The sequence below is a fragment of the Euprymna scolopes genome, chromosome 2 (assembly GCF_053919585.1).
Source record: "Euprymna scolopes isolate OS-2025 chromosome 2, ASM5391958v1, whole genome shotgun sequence".
NCBI lineage: Eukaryota > Metazoa > Mollusca > Cephalopoda > Sepiida > Sepiolidae > Euprymna > Euprymna scolopes.
The window spans coordinates 1,109,307-1,129,687 of NC_136483.1; positions in this window are offsets into that span (position 1 = coordinate 1,109,307).

Here is a 20,381-nt window from a genome sequence, read left to right on the forward strand (position 1 = left end):
TATATATATATATATATATATTGTTGTTATAATACTCAATCTGAAAGTATGCATGCAGATGCATAGCTATTACAATTTTCATTTTTCAAATGGCAATTATATGTACGTTCATATAATATATGACTATACATGAACGGATAAAAATTAATAGATGAAGCCCGATATATTCGAGGTAGATAGATAGATGAATAGATAGATGGATAGACAGATAGATAGATACAAAGAAAGATAGATAGATGGAGACATGAATAGATTGATAGCTATATCGGTAATTTGCTTATTATCCTACTCAATTGGTTGTGCTTTCAATCGGGTAAATAAAATTGACCAAAAATTCCGTCGTCGAGTTCGACATGAGCAATTCCCCTTCAATTAATTTGATCATTTCTTTCATTTTTGATTTCTTTCTCTTGGAAAACCAGTCCAACTGACTCATCCATGCGACGAAGGATGAATGTCTTTGCCAATAGTAAATGTCTAATCGGGTTCCGCCTCAGCGACTCGTTTTTGTCCGATTCTGTCGAGCAATCTCTTATTGAGAAGAAACTTTCGTTACAAAATTCAATAGCCGTCATTTGAACAATCGGTGGAAAATTTGCAGCCAAAAGTCCGATTAAAGGAACGTTGATTACCGTACGATGATTGGATGCTTGCAAAAGTTTTGTTTTTGTTTTTTCAGCGTCATCAATCGCTATTTTGACAGTCGAATAATCAGGAAAAATGTAAGGGTTCTTGCAATTTTTCATGTGATGGGATATCCATGGCGCATATCTTTAGGCATTGATAAAAAGCGGTGACTGTCTCCGTTTTATGTGTCTAACTGAAACGACATCCATCCTGTAATCCAAAAATAATTCTTATGTCTTTTAAAAAGGAAATGCAAATTTATTTTTCTCATATACACATATAAATAGAGTAAAATATATACATACATCGAGTGACAGATGGATAGATAGATACATGCACAATATTGAAACATATTCATGCGCAGACTTGAATAGACTAATAAATCGACAGAAACCAGTAGAGTGATAGGGGCAGATAATGATGCATATATAAGTACTCTGACAGATCAGTATATTAATATATGCAGGCTATTTAACATGTACGTATATATATATATATATATATATATATATATATATATAGTAATTTATAAAATATATATGGCGATTAAGCTACACTGAATATTCTGCGTTTCATCCAACTATAGGATTCATCAGGCTTATGCGCGAATTCTGTCGTTGCTTCTTGTTTTTATACATGTTGAGGATTACTAGTTGGCCAATCAGCTTTCTAGTATAGAAGCAACGACAGAATTCGCGCATAAGCCTGACAAATCTTATAGTTGGATGAAACGCAGAATATTCAGTGTAGCTTAATCGCCATATATATTTTATAAATTACTAACTAGCTCTACCTACGTATTGAGCACTTTTGAAGTAAATACTTAAGGTTTACGCATAAATCTATACTTTCGTATAGTAAATTTATGTGAATAAATGAAATAGTTATATATATATATATATATATATATATATATATATATATATATATATACATTTTAACCCCAAACAAGGCACATTGCCACTTTGGTGTAAGGGGGCTACTATCAGGGGTAACATGTACTGAGGTCACTATGTAGGGAGTTGTGCAACAAGATTTCGCTTCACATTACACTTGAACTTCTGCATGTCAGTACAGTTGGGGAAGCAGGGACCTGGAATGGAAATTCCAAAGTCTAGCGGTTCTGGGGAAGGAACTACTGGATTAGAAAGCTCTTTTATATCTAGGAATCTCTACTGTGTAGGGGTGGGATTTAGCTAAGTGTTGGGTTTGTCGAGGGTGTTTATACGTGGGGGCACAAGTGTCTGCAGTTCGTCAGAGCATCCACCATTTAAATAGGTGTAGAATAGGCAGAGGGATGCAACATTTCGTCGGTGGGACAGAGTCTGAAGCTTAGATGATGTATCAAATTATATATATATATATATATATATATATATATATATATATATATATACATATATGCATATGTATATACATATACATATAAATATATATACACATATATATATATATAACTTCGTATTACTGTTTGTTTAGTATGGTTGTTCTCAATTTGATTATGATAATCGCATTTGTGGTTGTTTATAAACACTGCAATAAGTAAGTGCGTGTTATCTAAAATATACATTTGTTTCTGACGAGTTGTTCCAGTGCTTCGCTATTAAAGAAAACACGTAGCAGACACACGTCATAAAGCATTACTTTTACATGAGACTTACTTTAATACACTTTCTGAATATATATATATATATATATATATATATATATATATATATATATTATATTATATTTTAAGAATAATACATATGCCGCTCCCCATTTGGGGTACCAAAATTGGTTAAAGAGAAAATTATTCCAAACTCGCATTTAGTAAAAATGCACGTTCGTAAATATAATTGAATTCATTCAAAAATATCGCAAAACAACAAATAACATCTATATCACACACACACACACACACACACACACACACACACACACACACACACACACACACACATATACATATATATATATATATATATATATATATATATATATATATATATATATATATATATATATAAATTATTATTAAACGACATAGCTCTTCTGCAATTTGCTATCTTGAGGTTTCAGTCAGGGTTACCTCACCCTTAGCCTTTGGTTAAAAAATCTTTGACCCAAAAAATGGGGGACCAGTTATATGGCGTAGAACACTCACTGTTCAGCAGAGTCCCAACAATGAATAAATAAAAACAAATCCAACACAAGAAATACGTAAAATAGGCAGTCATGAACTTCCGTGTTTGTTAATTTTTGAATTGAGAGAAGCGTTTAAAAACGGTAGTATTCCTCAATCATTATAACGATAGTGATGATGTTTACAATTGAATTAATCCAAACGATGAATAAAAATAAAAACAAATCCAACGCATGCAACACGTAAAATAAGCAGTCATTAATCTCTATATACATGATGATGATGATTGCTGCATCTTTCCAGATGATCGCCGTCATATTGAGTTCTCCCAATCTTGTCGTCCATGCCATCTTAGATGACTCTACACTCCCGCCGCAGATTTGCACTTCTTGAAGCAGATGTGACATACAAATTGAGCAATTTCCATCGAGTTGACTTCCTCTGGAGGTTGAAAAGTATTCCTGTGAATAATCACATGTCTTCTCAGACCAGCAGTAGACTTGCAAACTTTACTGTATGCTAAACAGATCGTTTGCTTCGGACTAACGGGTGTAAAGTTGACTTGAACAGGAGTTTTGTGCGACTTAATGTGGTTGACGTAGCCAGCTTTTGACAAAAGCACTCATTCACAAGTGTAGCATTTCCAGCTCTGTGTGTCATTGTTTATCAATTAAACCTCTGCGAAGCTCTCGCTTCAGATTGCTGTGGGTCTGCTTTCATTTCTCTAGAGCATCATAACTTTTGCGTACAAGCTTTCGCCACTTCGGCCTTTGCAGAGTAAGTTCTTCACATGTGTCGATGTCGATTTGTCAGACTTTCAAAATTATTCTTTTTAGAGTCTCTGAACCTCCTCCTATGCTTGTGTTGAGGGTGCTTTCCATTTTCAAGCTCCCTGTACAAAGTTTGTTTTGGCAGCCTTCAGTCTTTCATTCGAACCAAGTGGCCTACCCAATGCATGTGTGATCTGATTACAAGGGTTTCAACATTAGAGTAGCATGCTCTCACAAGACTTCAGTATCGGATACTTGTGCTTGCCACTTGATGTTTAAGATACGTCTCAAGCATTTTTGGTGAAATTGTTCGAACCATTTAATGTGCATTTGATGCAATGTTCATGTCTCCGATAAATGCAACAGTGTGGTTAGAACACAGGTCTTGGAAACGCAGATCTTATCCTGTCTGTGATGCCACGATCAGACCACATTCTCTTCTCCAACCTACCAAAAGCTACAGATGCCTTCTGAATTCGCTGTGTTCAGTGTCAAGACAGCCATCCCTCGACAAACTACCAATGTATACAAATGAATCAACTACTCCCAGTCTAGCACCACAGACCATGATGTTCGGCTCCACGTATGATTGGCCCGGTGCAGGTGTGAACATCACCTTTCTTTTAGGCAGACGGATCCTCAGACCAAAGACAGTGCAGGAGTCAGCAAAGCTATCCATGATATGATGCATATAAGTCTCAGAGAAAAGAGTAGGGGCAGGAATATCACCTTGTTTGACACCATTGTCACGTGGGATTTCACAAGACAATTTTCTGTTAAACGAGACTCGAGTTTTCATGTTCCTGTGCAGTTCCTTGAATATTCTAATAAAGGTTGGAGGACAAACTACTTTCTCGAAGATTAACCAGAGACCATCCCTGTTAACGGTGTCAAACGCTTTGGTTAGATTCACAAACACTTGATACAGTGGTATCTGTGGTTCAATGCATTTCTCCTGGAGTTGTCGGGCTGAAGAATACATACATACATACATACATACATGATGATTACAACGTCTTGTCAGACGAGTGCCACTCCCTCGGGCATTTAAAATCCATGAGCCCAAATGCCTGAGGGAGTATCTATACAAAGAAGATGTTACAGAGTCTTAGCTTTGTACGACAGCTAAGTCTCTCTCGGTTCAAAATGTTGAGATCCAGCAACAAACAAGAGCAAGATAGCCAGCAACAAATTAAACTGCAGACCAGCTTAATGCGGGTACTGGTCTCCCGCTTTATGGTACATACATACATACACACATACATACATACATAACTGGCTAACATAAACAGATGGAGATAAATTGCATTCATGAAAACGCAAAATAATGCTATATGAAAGAATACTTTGTAAATGTTTCTAAGTACACTTGTGGTGTTGTTGTATCATAAAGAGCATCGTGTGTGATCGTCTAATCAGAGTTACGTTGTGTGATCATCTAGTTTTTCTGTCTATTTGTTTATATGCCGTTGTGTGTGTGTGGCACATGTATTTTAGACATACCTTCTTGCGTGTTGGATGTTGGTCAATCTGGATTCATCTCGTGTCTGGGAGGGAAGACTGGTACCTGTTGTACGAAGATTCCTTTCACTCCAAGACAAGGAATCGGTTTTATAGTTTTTATTCACTTTTCCAGATGTCTCGCAGAAGGATGCGTGGTTACTCTTGGTCTCATTTCTACGCATGTCAGCGTCACCCCATTGAAGGGAAGGAGATGTCTCTGAAGCCGTCCATCGCCTTCTAAGTCCAAACCAAATCTCAACGATACAGCTAACTTGATCACGTGACTCACACGCAATTCGATATGCTGATCCTGACTTCCGGTCAACGTGTCTCAATATAATTTACACACACACACACACACACAAACACACACACACTCTCTCTCTCTCTCTCTCTCTCTCTCTCTCTCTCTCTCTCTCTCTCTCTCTCTCTCTCTGTCCATTCTCTAACATTCCTTCTATCCTAATGCTAAAAAAATGTACGTATTTTTAAATTCTAGTACATTTTTCTATATCTACACAATCACACGGCTAAGAAAGATCAGGCTAAAAAAATACTTTAGTCAGCCCTTTCCAACTAACTTCACAATTATTATTTATTTTATTTTATTATTTTATTATTAGATCAGACCCTCTCTGATTTTCTTGGCATTTACTTTTTGTGGGAGTATTCCTCCCCTTATCCACGTCAGCTGCTTTATCCAGCCACGTTTATGCTGTAAACTAGAGGGCTCTTTCGAAATTGACGACTCCTTTCGTCCAAAAGTTCCCTGATCGTATCCTTTGCCCAAGTGTTCTATTAAGCATGGCTTTGTTTTTATTTTGTAACTATCTTATCTTTTCCGAATGCTCATCATTAATCTTCGTGGTTGGCTTCCAAATTTTAAGATATACCTTTTTTTACAGCTTTTTTTCAAGCACTCAATTCCACAGGGTCCATTTTCATTTCCGAACGGGGCATCTCTAATGCTTTCCCGGCAAGTTACTCTTCTTGCGAAAAAGTAATTATGGACTTTAAAAAAACACAAGAAGCAAATTATTAAAAAAGAATATCTCTCTTTTGGCTTATCATATCTGTAAAAACTTCTCAAAAATACCTACTTACGTAATTGCTATTTTGGCCCCACTCTTAAATTCTAATTTATTCTAGGCCAACCATCTTCAGTATCATCTTATTTTTCCTAAATAATTTAAATTCTAATGTATATACATAATAAATACTACGTATCCAAAGAAAAATCCCACGAAAGAAAAATGACACAAAAAAATTCTACAACCATTTCGAAAATTAGAATAAATATCGACTGAATCTTTGACTCTTCCAAAACTTAAGAAGTAGTTGACCCCTTATTCAACCCAGTAGTGTGTCTTTTCTTTTATTGCTTACACTCCTTAAATTTTATTTCTTTCTCTTTTTCCCTATTTTATTATTATTATTATTACTATCATTATTACTTAATTAACATGCCCTTACTTTTCAAATTTTTCATTATTTCAATAAACCCCACAGGACAAAGATTCACTTCTCTCTCATTCTACGAAAAAATACATGTAAAAGAACAAGAAAATCATCCACAATACCGATTCGAGAAAACATCAATTATATAAAAAATAAAAATAAATTCTTATAAGCATTCACAAAGTCTCATCTCACCAATAATAAAACTCTAAATAACAAAACACAGCTTCGTGGAAACCCAATTTTGTTCACGTCATCAAATTCTGAGGTCGGCTGCATCACCTTTACCACCTCCAGAATATCAAAAATAAAAAAAAATCATAGTCGTTTACAAAAAACACATGGACATTTACAAGTAAAATACACAGTCGTTCTCAAAACAAAAAAAAACGACTCGCTTATAAACTTCCAGGTAATCCTTCACAAAACAAAAATTCAACACAAAATAACAAATCGAAGGAAACTAAAATTGTTCACGTCACTCAACTCTGGGGTTTTCTGAAAAAGAAAAAAACATATAAACCTATTACTTATCCGAGTGATTTTTATTATGGCCTCTTCTGCCATTTTCTCTTCTGCCACTTACGCCACGCTAGGGGAATTCCATTTGTTCCCTGGCGCTAGACAAATATATTTCGCTCTGCTATATTAAAAAAAAAATTTTCCAGGTCGGTAACCGCAACTGCCCTTCAAGGCATATAGCTTAGTGAAAAATATCGGGATTTCCACACATGGATTTTTCCATGTTGATCCTACTCTAAATCACGGAATCCCATCACTCAAAGACAACACTTGTGTTCTTTTTCTTTTATTTTCTTAATCTAAAAGACATACATTTTAACATTTCATAAAACAGTTTACATCGATTTACGTACAATTCATAACATTTTTCCACACCAGAAAAAAATTTCCTAAGAAAAAAATCCGTACAATTAGAGACAAAAAATTTCACATTAGTAGAACCCGCCCATTGTTTCTTCACAAAAAAAGTACACATTATTTTTCCTAAAAGTACACGGAGCTTTTACAGTTTACAAATTGCAACAGTTTAAGTGTATAATTCTGTAACTTCTCACTCATAACAAATATTTTTGATTGACGTTCTCTCTGGTAATGTGACAGGCACCCACACTGTAACTAAAATTCATATTTCTTTTCTATTTCTTTTTTCTTTCTTTCTGTTTTACTCATTGGCTGTATATTCAAAATCAACAATTTATAATCTGTATGTCGATCGATATATCTGTTTTTTTTAGTTTTTTTAATTTTTTTTCCACAGTGATCACCACTTATCAAGGCCCGGAAGCCACTCAGGGATAAGGGTTATTGCAAGTACATAAAGTTAGTGAGGAGATTTGCTGAAGTGTTTACTTAAGGGGGCGGTTCATTAGGAATTTGTTTGTAATTTCTCCTATTTTTTTCTACACCGTAACGTTAATTTTTTTTTCTATTTTCACCTTGTCTGTATTAATATTTTTTTCTTTCTTTCTTCTGTGTTTTCCATTTTCATATTCAAAATCAAAAATTCGTTATCTGTATGTCAATCGAGCTATCTGGTTTTTATTTCGCCGTAATTTAGCATAAAAATCTATCTATACATAATTTTAATGTGTCTATTTTTCTTTTTTTTTTTTTCGTTGTGTCTATATTTTTTTCACCGTGGTTTATTTAATGGACACTAAGTTGTTTTTTTTTCTTGAATTTTCTTTATCTTTTCATCTTTTATGTCTAGTGTCCAATATGTTTTTTCATTGTGTCTATATATATTTTTTATGGTAACCTCCAGATTCGATTTTTTTCACACTCTTGTATTAGTGCTCTGGTTCACGAACGGCACCAAATTTGTATTTGTTGTGTTGTTGTATCATAAAGAGGATTGTGTGTGATCGTCTAGTAAGAGTTAATGTTGTGTGATCATCTAGTTGTTCTGTCTCTTTGTTCATATGCCAGTGTGTGTGTGAGTAGTACATGTATTTCAGACATACCTTCTTGCGTGTTGGATGTTGGTCAATCTGGATTCATCTCGTGTCTGGGAGGGAAGACTGGTACCTGTTGTACGAAGATTCCTTTCACTCCAAGACAAGGAATTGGTTTTATAGTTTTTATTCACTTTTCCAGACGTCTCGCAGAAGGATGGAAAGTGAATCCCTGGCCTGCGTGGTTACTCTTGGTCTCATTTTACACACGTTATCGTCCCCCCCAGTGAAGGGAAGGAGACGTCTCTGAAGCTGTCCGTTGCTTTCTAAGTCCAAACCAAATCTCAACGATTCAGCTAATCTGATCACGTGACTCATACGCAATCCGATCAGCTGATCCTGACTTCCGGTCAACGTGTCTCAATATAATTTACACACTCCCCACCTCTCTCTCTCTCTCTCTCTCTCTCTCTCTCCCTTGATCCATTCTCTAACACACTTGCATGTTTACAAATAATTTCAAATTTTAACATTTCGATTTTATTCATGATACAATTTGAAACAATTGAACACGTCATCACAAATCTAAAGTTTATAATCGATGAATAATTTGTCGCATGTTAAATCAAACATTTTTGAAAATCGTTTTATCACTAGATTTAACTTAAAAGAAATATCTTTGAGTTATAATGAAAATTAATTTGATTTAAAAGCGCTTCAAAACTAAGGGACAGGAAACTAATATATTATACCATGATCAAATGACTCAAGTGAATATAGTGCAAGTTCGATGGTAACTTCCTTCCGATGTTTTTTACCGATCTTCTGTCAATCGTAGACTTACATTTTCAATTATTTTCATGCAGCATAATTCAAAATGAAAACCAACAAATATTTACAACTTTATTTTAGACTTTATATTGCGACAATCGAAACAACCGCAACCGTAAATTAAACAAAAAAAAAGCCCTGACCAATACTACATTACTCATATTCATTTCGATCCACTATTTTTTTTCGTTTTACGATCAGTGCTAATTATCCCATTACATACATTATATGGCATTCAGTAATTACGTTTTATTCAAGTTCATGTTTAAAAAGTAATATTAAAATATGTGATTATCCGGAATTATCTATTTTCTGTTGGTGCGTGTACTATATTTATAAACTGTCACACGGCTACTCGACAGAATTCCGATAGGATTACACACGTGTTGCGTCGATCTTCCAGTGTACCTCTTTTCGCTGAACTAAATGCACCTTACATTAAAAAAATTACTTTTATTCGTCACCTACAAATAAGAAATAATATCCAACATGCACTCTTAATTTCTGCAGTGATAATTAATATGCTATAAACAGAGGCGCATCCATTTATATAGGAATGTTGAGATTTCATTAATTATTTTCGTTACCATAAAGTTTCCTGCGATAGATAATGACAGCTTTTCTCCTACCAAAAAATAGACCTTTAGTTTTTAGTAAGTAAATGATTGGCTCCTTCGTGAGAGATGTTTCCTGAGTCTTTCTAATTAAAGAGAAAATATTATAGACAGCTGTCTTCTCATCCATAAGGCACTTTTGGATATCCTTATTTCATCTTAATTAACAATCAATCCTCCTCATCGGGACAAAAAAAAATAATAGGGGTTATATCCGACATCTCTTTCTCGTTTCTGAGGCGCTAGTGTATGTATCGCTTAAGGTCATTCTCACGTTTTTTTTCTTATCAAATTCAAATCACAACCTTTACTATATACAATAATTCATGACTTTTTCTAGATGTTACGGCATATCAACTGTTCAAGTGGTATTTCATACCGCAACACGTTGTAAACGCTAAATCGGTTAGTTTTCAATGATTCATACATTGTATTTGCTTTCGGGCATACCAACTCTAAAGAGATCTTTAAACAATTTTATAGCATTTTGTTTTCAGTAAATAACTAGCCTGTGTGCGTCGTGTTGCCCAGGTGTTTTTAGATGTGTTGAGCAAAAAAAAAAGGAAAGAAAAGTGGTAGTAGGCAGGCATGCTCGAACCCGTACCGCAAAGGAGAAAAAGAAGGTGAAAAAACGTGACCTCTTTGCCGTTGCGTCCATCGCAAAAGCGAAAGTGGCAAAGGTTTACATTAAGGCTTGTAATTCGGAAAAAGGTGATAATTTTCGAAAATATCGGCAAAAATCGTCTCCTCCTTCTAGAAAAATGACTAGTTAAGGATGAAGAAATTGATGTTTTAGCCTAATTTTTCGATATTTGTCGTCCGAGCTTCAAAACGATACCGATCTCGTAAAAATCCGTGCCTCTGTCGAAAGTTTTAGGCAGACATACAAACATACATACATATATTTAAACAGAAAAGTGAGATTAATATAATAGACTAGCCTAGGTGGCCAGTGTTGCCCGGGTATTTGGAGGCGTGTGTTGAGCAAAATAAAAAAGTGGTAGTAGGCATGCAGGCTCGAAACCATACTGCGAAAGAGGAGTAGAACTTGAAAAAAACCTGGCGTCTTTGCTGTTGCGTATTTCGCCAAACCGGAAGTGGTGAAGGTTAAAATTAAGGCTAGTCAATCGAAAAGACGGGATGACTTTCAAAAATATAGGCGCAACAGCGACCGCTCCTTGTAGAAAAGTACCCAGTTGAGGGTGAAGGAATTAATCTTTTTAGTACATTTTTTCGATATTTTTCGTCCGAAGGGTTGATTACAAAAAGATACCCATCTCGTGAAAATCCGTCGCCTCTGTCGAACGTTTTAGGCAGACATACATGCATACATGCATTTCAACAGACAGGTGAAATTTATATTATAGAAGATGGCAGGAATGAGACGATATTACTGTGTAAATAACGATAATTGATCGAGCGGGGTTCGAACAGTGTTTCAGTTGTAACGATGACATCACTTATCTCTTACGACAATCAGGTTATTGGTTTCGATTTTCTACTTCGAATTTCAGCTTCATCAAATGACGTCATTATTTATCTGTCTTAGGTTTATTCTGTGTTCGTTGTCGGGACAGATCAAAGCCGTGGAACATTCCAAGATGAAATTTCTCAAAAGAAGCAATTATTTCCAAGGACAGCTTGCAATCCATTCGTCAAGGTTCGCTTCACCTTTCATTCTGGGAAAGTACTGTGAGATTAATCAACCGGGGACGAATCGACACCCTACTTTAACGGGCTTACGAGGCCCCTTATCGCATCGAAGAAAGGTTGGTTTTAGCGTAGGAGGATTTCCAGTGTGGATCAGTCTTCGCGTTGGGCCCAAGTCTAATCAAATTAACACCAATGAACCAACATCAATCGAGATATTTTATCGCTAGAAAATTAGCCTTTTGTATTTTTAAAAGCCACTTTCTCCGTAAGAAGACGGGTTAAATTATTCCTACAGCATTCTCAGATTGTTACATCCATGACTGCCCAAGGCTAATAAACAACGACCCTGTTTGTCTGCGAGTCGAATTGATAGGCAATACTATTATCGCGTCAGTAATGTACATTCTGAGTAATGAACACTGCAAACTTGACTGTAAATATTGTTGCATTTCTCTTTCATGATAGGTTGTAGTGACTTAATTTGGACTTCCACGTGTGTGGACTGTATTGATTCATTATTATAGTTTACAGATGCCTAACTGAGATGCAGATTATAATATACACTCAGTTATAACCATTCAAAATTTCGCAGTGTTTTCTAAATCAATGCATATAATAATAATATTCCTTTAAACATAATGTCTATCATAGTCAATAATATTAGATGCCTCTTCGCTCGTAAAACAATTGCTATCGTCACACAAATAAGAACAATATGTTTCTTTTGTATTTATGTAAAATGTAGCTGTTTCATTCATTTTAAAATAAATAATTAAACGATATATGTTTTTCAAATCAATAAAACTGATATCACTTATAAAAGTTACTTTTTTATAATATTCTACTTCACGAAGAACAAGCACGCATTTTAATCCCATTTCAAGAAATGCTTTAGCCTTAATAACCATACAAGCATACGATTGTTTCGGCTCTTTGATATTTTTACATATATTTTTCCAAATATATGTTTTTTATTCATAAACCGGAGGGGGCGATCACTAGCGCATATTATGCAAAAAACAAGGCAAAAAAATTACATCATTCTATAGTTAGTTCTTTTCGCTGTCATGGAGAGTAGATAATACATGTGGATGTGTTATCGGCAGCTCCAGTAACTCTCGCTTCTCCTTTTTTTGTCCTTCAGTCCTCATTTCCAATGAGTGATTTTTCTGACAAAGGGTGAAGCAAAAGCTGCTTTCTATGTCGGTAGTACTTTGTAAAGAGTAGCCTGAGATGTCGGAACATTTCTGTTTCTATGTCTAGCCTTGTGGCCATGTCACTAGTAAGGGTGCTGGAGGTAAACGTTTCATCTGGGCTGACATTACCCGCCTGATAGTCAGGAACCCGAACCTTGGATTAACCACTAAGGAGGCTGTCCTATCAGCAGGTGCAAAGTACCGGGGCTGCTGTATTGCCATTTGGTGAATGGATTCTGGACCATGCAGTAGTTTCTGGTAGGGCTTCTCGACGCCATACTAGTGGGTAATTGTTACGGCTTTACCTTATCATGTGCCACTCTATTTTCCCACTCTATCCTGCTCCAACCAAGTCTACCGACCTGCTCCACAAACCCCAAAACCCCAATCATGACAACTCTCCAAAAAAGAAACACGAATAAACCTAAAACCCCATCCACCAACGTAGACCCCTACTACCAGGTCTCTTTCTCCAACATCAGGGGTCTACATTCCAACATTCCAGAGGTTGAAACACAATTACAGGAGACGAAACCGGACATATTCTTTCTAAGTGAAACTAGCATTGGACAGACCATTTCCCTAGATGAATTCATAATTAAAGGATACTCCAACTTAACATCTAAATCTGACCCCCAAGATTGCTCTTGGCATATCGAAGGCTTTCGATAAGGTATGGCATCAGGGCCTACTTCACCAGATTTCCAGCTACGGCATTACTGGAAATGTTTTCTCAATCATATTATTATTTCTCTCTGATAAGTTCATAAGAGTAGAGGTTGAAATCAAAGGCCCGCAGTATTAATGCTGGAGTCCCCCAGGGGTCCATGCTGGGCCCAACTCTCTTCATGATCTACGTCAATGATCTCCCAAAACACATACTTAAATCATTCGTTGACATCTATGCTGATGACATGACTATCTATGGCAACACATCAAAGGCCGTAAATGACAAAGTGCTCTCTAATTCTCTCTCCTCTGATCTTGAGCACGTGGTACAATGGGGGAAGAGGTGGCTTGTCACTTTTAATGCATCCAAAACCAAGCTTCTATCTTTACATCATCAACGTTCTGATCCCCATCTGGCATCAATTGAAATGGATGGCTCTCGTCTTGGAGAGGCTCCATGTTTTGACAAGCTTCTGCGTTTGACCTTTACTCCTAATCTGAAATGGAACACGTCCATCAAATCTGTTGCCAGGGTCGCTGGGAAAATGGTGGGATCCTTCTATGGCTCTATAGGATATCTCACTCCTAATGCAATTCTCTATCTGTATAAAAGCCAAGTACGTCATAGGATGGAGTACTGCTGCCACATCTGGACAAGAGCTGCTAAAAACAGCCTATCCTGCCTTGACAGAGTACAAAATAGACTTCGTGGTTTTTTGGGGGATCCCCTTTTCTCTTTCCTGCAACCTCTCTCCCACAGAAGAAATGTTGCGAGCCTATCTTTGTTTTATCGTTATTTCCATGGGAGGTGCTCGTCTGAGCCTCAATCCCTCGTCCACCTCGCCAATTATCACGAGAAACACCCGTCTGGCTGAAACTACTGTAAATAATTTTCTCCACTCTTTATCCGTGACTAAATCCAAACGTAGATTCCATGAGCAAAGCTTCTTTCTTAGAACTGCACGTCAGTGGAACTCTCTGCCGTTTGCCTGTTTCCCAATAGGAAGCATAGAACGGAAAGGCACGGTAAATTTTCATTCCAGGTTTTTTAAGCAACTACGAAGTACAGAAAACCGAAACCGGCGTTCGTTCGTAAATGTCCTTGTGAATGATCCCGCAACGGTGTTAATGGTGACGGGGTAGGAGGAATTAATTAGAGAGAAAAGATTTGACTACTTCCATTGATTTTAACTTATTTTGGCACTGAACTCTCAGCAGAAAAAATATAGGAATCTACGATTATTGAGGAAGTGGTAGAGGTAATATGCCTATAACACACCTCAGGTATTTTGCTGCAGTTTGTGCATATTACATTTGCATGAAATGTCTTAGTTTTAATCCTATTAAGGTCAAAATCAGAGGGGGGAAATGAGTTCACTTTATATATATAGGGATGTAAAAAAAGGTGTTAGTTTAAACAAACACTAGGAAATATGGCAGATTAGTCGAGAATTCCCCCCAAATCAATTTTATTCAAATACTGCGAACGAAGGCTTACATCATTGATAAGCCAGCAAATTTGTCACCTAATTGGGGAAGGGAGTAGAGATTATCAAAAAAAGCGAGAAGTTAAAATAGATGCCATACGACGTCTTTCATTCTAGGTATTTTTCTAGTTCGATGTCTTGACTATTCAGTTCGGCTAACAAAATTCTGAACCTAAGCTATGTCAAAGTACCACTGAAGATCTGCAATATTCACTCGACACAAATGCGAAACTTTCACCCACCGTTTATTGAAACTTGCCTGAGAGAGTTTCACCTTCTCCATCCTAATACGCATTTTAAAGCAATGCTTGAAAATAAGAACAAGATGGGGAGCAGTGAAGTTCTCATCTCCGTAAATTCCCTTCTGCCGCGTTGACAAAATCTCGTTTCTCATATCTGCTAGCAATCAGAGAAAAACACAGTGTTCCTCTTTTCTCATGGTCGGTGCCCAATTCCAATGTGTCGAAACCGGCTCTTAAACAAAGAACTGTCTGTTCAATATGCAACCCGTGACGGATGCAAATAACAAATTTCCCTACTTACCATGGATTTCTTCCCACACGACAAGAAATTAAAAAGAGCACTCACTAGTTATAGTAGTCTGGTTTACGGGAGTGGGAGTACTGATAGACGGTAAAGGATATCAGGATAAATGAGCGAATTGAAGACCTCCGCTCGACCCTTTAAAGTTACATTTCTCAGGGACCACAAATGTGTTGTGAACTAGACTACTTCCAAGACTTCCGACCAATTTTTCTCCAACTGGAAGTCGGGGCCAAATCAAACGCCGAGTATCTTCTAGTCAAATGGCCCCTGAGGGGGGTACACCCGTCTTAAAACCAATGCTCAAGCACACGGATATCGCAGTTTATTTTGGCCCCTGCCAGCTGTTCATAGTCTTATTTCCTTGTCGACGACTCGGGTCTCGGCACTACTTGTTACAAGCACAGCCACGTCGTCGGCATAAGCGGGGTACTTAGTCGTGGTGCAAGCGAATGGCAGAGTAATACCGCGAAGGACCGGATTCACCCTAAGCCCGGAAAGAAAAGGGTTTAATGCAAGCACATAAAACATCGATGACAGCGGACAACCCTGACTTCACGCCAATCACCCTTAACAGCGCATCAAGTTTTGCATACAAGTAGTGAATCCAGGAGCGAAACTGAGGACCAAATCCAACCGAGGAAAGATTAGCCTTCAGGTAACGATGATGTACCCTATTGAACACTTTGGATTGATATAAATTGATCGGCGCGGCCTCAGTGTCGAATTTTTCAATGATTAATCGTATCAGGTGCTAGTTAACCTCAATCGTCCGGCAATTAATAGCAAAAGTCTGTTCGAGACATAAGACGATGCAGGACAAGTTGCAGAGGATTTGCTAAGACTTTGGCCAAAATTTTTAATTTTGTAAAACATCGCTAAGGGCCGAAAATTACCTATATCATCTCCTCCATTTTTATCCTTGCGTAGCAATTTAATGATCCTCCTGGTAAAATACGGAGGAATGCACCCGTTTCTGAACCAGGAGTTAATTATTACGGTCAGCAAAGGAATAACAATGGGCGATAATCGCAAATATAATGCGTAAGGTAGACTATCGACCCAGGAGTTCTTTCCAACCCGAACTGTTTCAAGATCTCTAGGGCTTCTCCCTCTTTTATACAACATTCACACTTAGCTGTTCCGGTTGCCTCAATGCGAGAAAAGTCGGTTAAATAGGCGTCGAATTGAACCCTTGTCAGAGCGGCGCACCTGGTAAAAAGATATCCTGAAAATGAGATCGAAAACTCTCCAATATTTCGTCGGTTGTAGTCACGGTACGTCCGTCCGGCAATGTAACACTGGCGAGGTGTCGATCGGTAGACCGTCGACGCTTCTCTGCACGCACTGAAGCAGTCATATTTGTCGCCTCGTTTTATGTTTTCTTTAACATAGCCCAAACTAAAGTTCTCTGATTCTGCTTGTTATTCAAGGAGTCCAGTTCTGCCTTAATTATAATAAAACTATTACTATACTATGGAAAAAATACACCGGGGGTTTTCCCCATTGACTAGTACACATTCTTTTTCTCTATGTGGCTTAGATGATGTGCCAAGGTTGGAGCATTCGCCAATGCTCTTTTGGGGGAGGGTCTTTGATGAAGATTGTGTTCTTGTGGGTGTCCCGACTTTAGTGCCCAGGTGAACCCCCACTTTATTTTTGGGTTTCCCCGCTTGACCTGGTATTCTGTTGATTTCGGGGCCATATGTCCTATTCAGGTTCAACATAAAAGGGCTGCAACTATGACCGGTATCTTGTCTTCCTCTAAGTAGGGGTTTTCATAAAAGGCTCGGCGGTCTAAAATGATTTCGAACTGTCATGCTAATAAATGTTCGTCGCAGACCATCTTAGTAAGGTTTTCGTATTTCATTAGAAATGCTGCGATGTGTTCATCCTCTACATGAAACGACACATAAAATATGGAGACAAAGGTCCTTCGTCGACCCAAGTACTCTATACGCAAGATGCGTTTCGTTGCTATTATTTCTTTCTACGATAGTTCAATCCAATCCTCGGGTGATGAAAATTAGTGCATTCCAAGTATGTAGTCCTTTCTACTTAATAATTCTTAACGATCTTATACCAGTTGTTCCAATGTTGTTCAAACTCGGTTGTCGAATTTATAACTTTCTTTAATGTTTTTTTTTTATCTACAATGAAAACCTGTATCGTTCGTTTGTAAATTAGTTCCAGTTTAACAGTCCTTTTTCCGTGTGTAAATGTTGGTAATTCTTTTTGGTTTTTCGATAAATTCTTGTACGTCTATAATAATTTAAGGGGAGGGTGTTCCATTTAGGATTCGGGGGAGGTAGTCTTATGCGTCCTGGTAGTCATTTCTGGCTTCTGATTGCTTACAGTCACCATGGCTATAAACTTGAAGTTTCAGTTTCAAAAAAAATTTATCAAAAGATAACAAAATAAAAAAAATCCTACGTCGTAGAAAAGTGACAGAAATAAATAACAATAAACAATCCAATATAACATTAACAAAAAATAATTAAACCGCGTACCGAAGCAAGTATAATCGATAGTCGAAGTTACATGGACGAGGTCAACAAAAAGAATGTTCACTCAATGAAATAACTATTTGCTTTTTTATATGCTTAAACTCGACCACGTTTTAATTTGCATATGTCACCTTTTTGTTTCCTATAGGTCGGGTTTCGAGTTTGAATGTCGGTGGCTTTTTACATTACGCACATGCCACCATTGAATGCTTGTTTCTATGATCGTTGTCCCAGTTTTACATCTGTAACAGTTTCTGTATACGGCTTGTGCCTGTAGCTCATGTGAATTAGTCTCTGCTGTATGCCTAAATTATAGTGATTCGCAAATAACTAAAATAAGAAGTAATATAGATAATTAAGAATGTATGTCCTTATACATCGATAGAAATATAGATATTAATGGTAACATCGAAGAAAGAAAAATCAAAATGCCTAAAATAAATTATTTCTTACTTGATTATTACGGTTAATCACGACAAACAAAAGAAAAACATGAAAAAAAGGAAAAACCCCAGAATACGTGCTTACGAAAATGGTCCATTTCATCGCTAGATTCTTCTTTGTCAACTATTATTGGAGGTGGTCATCCATTCTTAAAGCATACAAATTGCGATAGTCGAACAATCACTAAGCTAGCGTATTAAGTCTGTTGCTGATAGTTGCTGCTGCTCAATATATAGTAGAGTCTTGGATGAATAATTATACCTTTTGGTATGTGTGGTATCGTTTGGGGGTAAGAGATTTTAGTTCTTATAGAATCTTATTTACAGCCAGATATTTTTTTTTACACAGTGATCACGGCCCGGAAGCCACTCAGGGATAAGGGTTATTGCAAGTAGATTACGTTAGTGAGGAGATTTGCTGAAGTGTTTACTTAAGGGGGCGGTTCATTAAGAATTTGTTAACATTGGACTTGATGACATCCATGTTGTAGTCCGGAGGGAAGCAGGCAGACGGAACAGAGTTCCACAGGCATGCAGTTCTAAGAAAGAAGCTTTGTTCATGGAATCCGCGTTTTGCTTTAGGCACAGATATAGAGTGGGGGAAATTTTTCATAGTGGATTCAGCTAGACGGGTGTTTTTCGTGAAAGATTGGCGAGGGGGGACCAGAGATTGGAGTTCAGACGAGCATCTGCCATGGAAATAACGATAAAACAAGGACAGGCTCGCAACGGTATATATGTCAGAAAACTATTCCAATTTAACTTCTAGGGAGAGATAATGCGTGAACCTGAAAACAATTTTTTAAATTCCTTTTTTTGGGGGGAATTTTAAATAAAGATATTATTTAGGTATAGTCAAAGAAAGAAAAATTTAATTTAACTACTTGAAAAAATAAGTTATTTCTTACTTGATTGCTACGTGTTATGGCTTGCAATAAGCCACAAAGAAAACAGAAAAACGGAATAGAGTTTAAACAATGTATTACTGGAACAACACGTGCAAAGGTTACAACTGAAAAGAGTAGTAAACGTCACCGAGCAACCGAGGGTCGTTCTGGTGTTTAACTCTCACCTGGGATCAAAAGGTCTATGGTTTATATAATGGATAGAACAGTCCATTTGGAGGGTGATTTCCCCACAACAAACCCCTCCCAAGCTGATTTCCGCGGTTGTTAAAATCAGTATTTCTTCCTTTTGAGGCAGACCATAAAGGGGTCTGCGAGCTTCCTCTTTCTACCGGAACGTCTCGGTTCTGACATCCCTTTTGAACCGTCCCCTTAAGTAAACACTTCATCAACTCTCGACACTAACGTAATGTACTTACAATAACCCTTATCCCTGAGTGGCGTCCGGGCCTTGATAAGTGGTGATCACTGTGTAAAAAAGAAAAAAAAAGATCTGTGTCAAAACAGTCACATACATTTTCAATCGCCTCAATGTCTTCCTGCGGTTGTTCTTGATCCTTGTAGAAGTGTTTCCTGATTTGGTTCAGGTGCCTCTTATTTTGGAACTTTGGCCCGGAATGATGTATGTAACATGGCCGATTCTTCGTAAGATCGTGCCCTGTTCCCAAAAGGAAACGTTATTTCTAAAATGTCTAAAATACACGTTATATCCACTGGTTTGTTTGGATTTCTCGTGAAACCTGCAGAAATTGCTGAACGGCCTTTTCTGTCGGTGTACCGGACGCCTTTTGTAATGCCCTTTTAAGTGTGTTGACGAAGCGTTCGGCCTGGCCGTTGCTTCTGGCGTGGTACTGGGGTGTCGTAATATGCTTGACTTGATACGTCTCGCAGAATTCTCTGAACTCTGTCGAGGTGAACTGTTTAGCGTTGTCACTAACCAGACAGTCTACAACCACAAACCGAGAAGCAATTTACATAAAAAAGATTTGTCATTGTTGCCGTGGTCGGTTTTTTACATCTTAGTACCTCGGGCCATTTAGAGTAAGAGTCAACTACTATCAGGTAGTAAAAATTCTCTACAGGTCCCGCATAATCGATGTGGATCCTCGACCATGGTTGCTCAGCCTAAGGTCT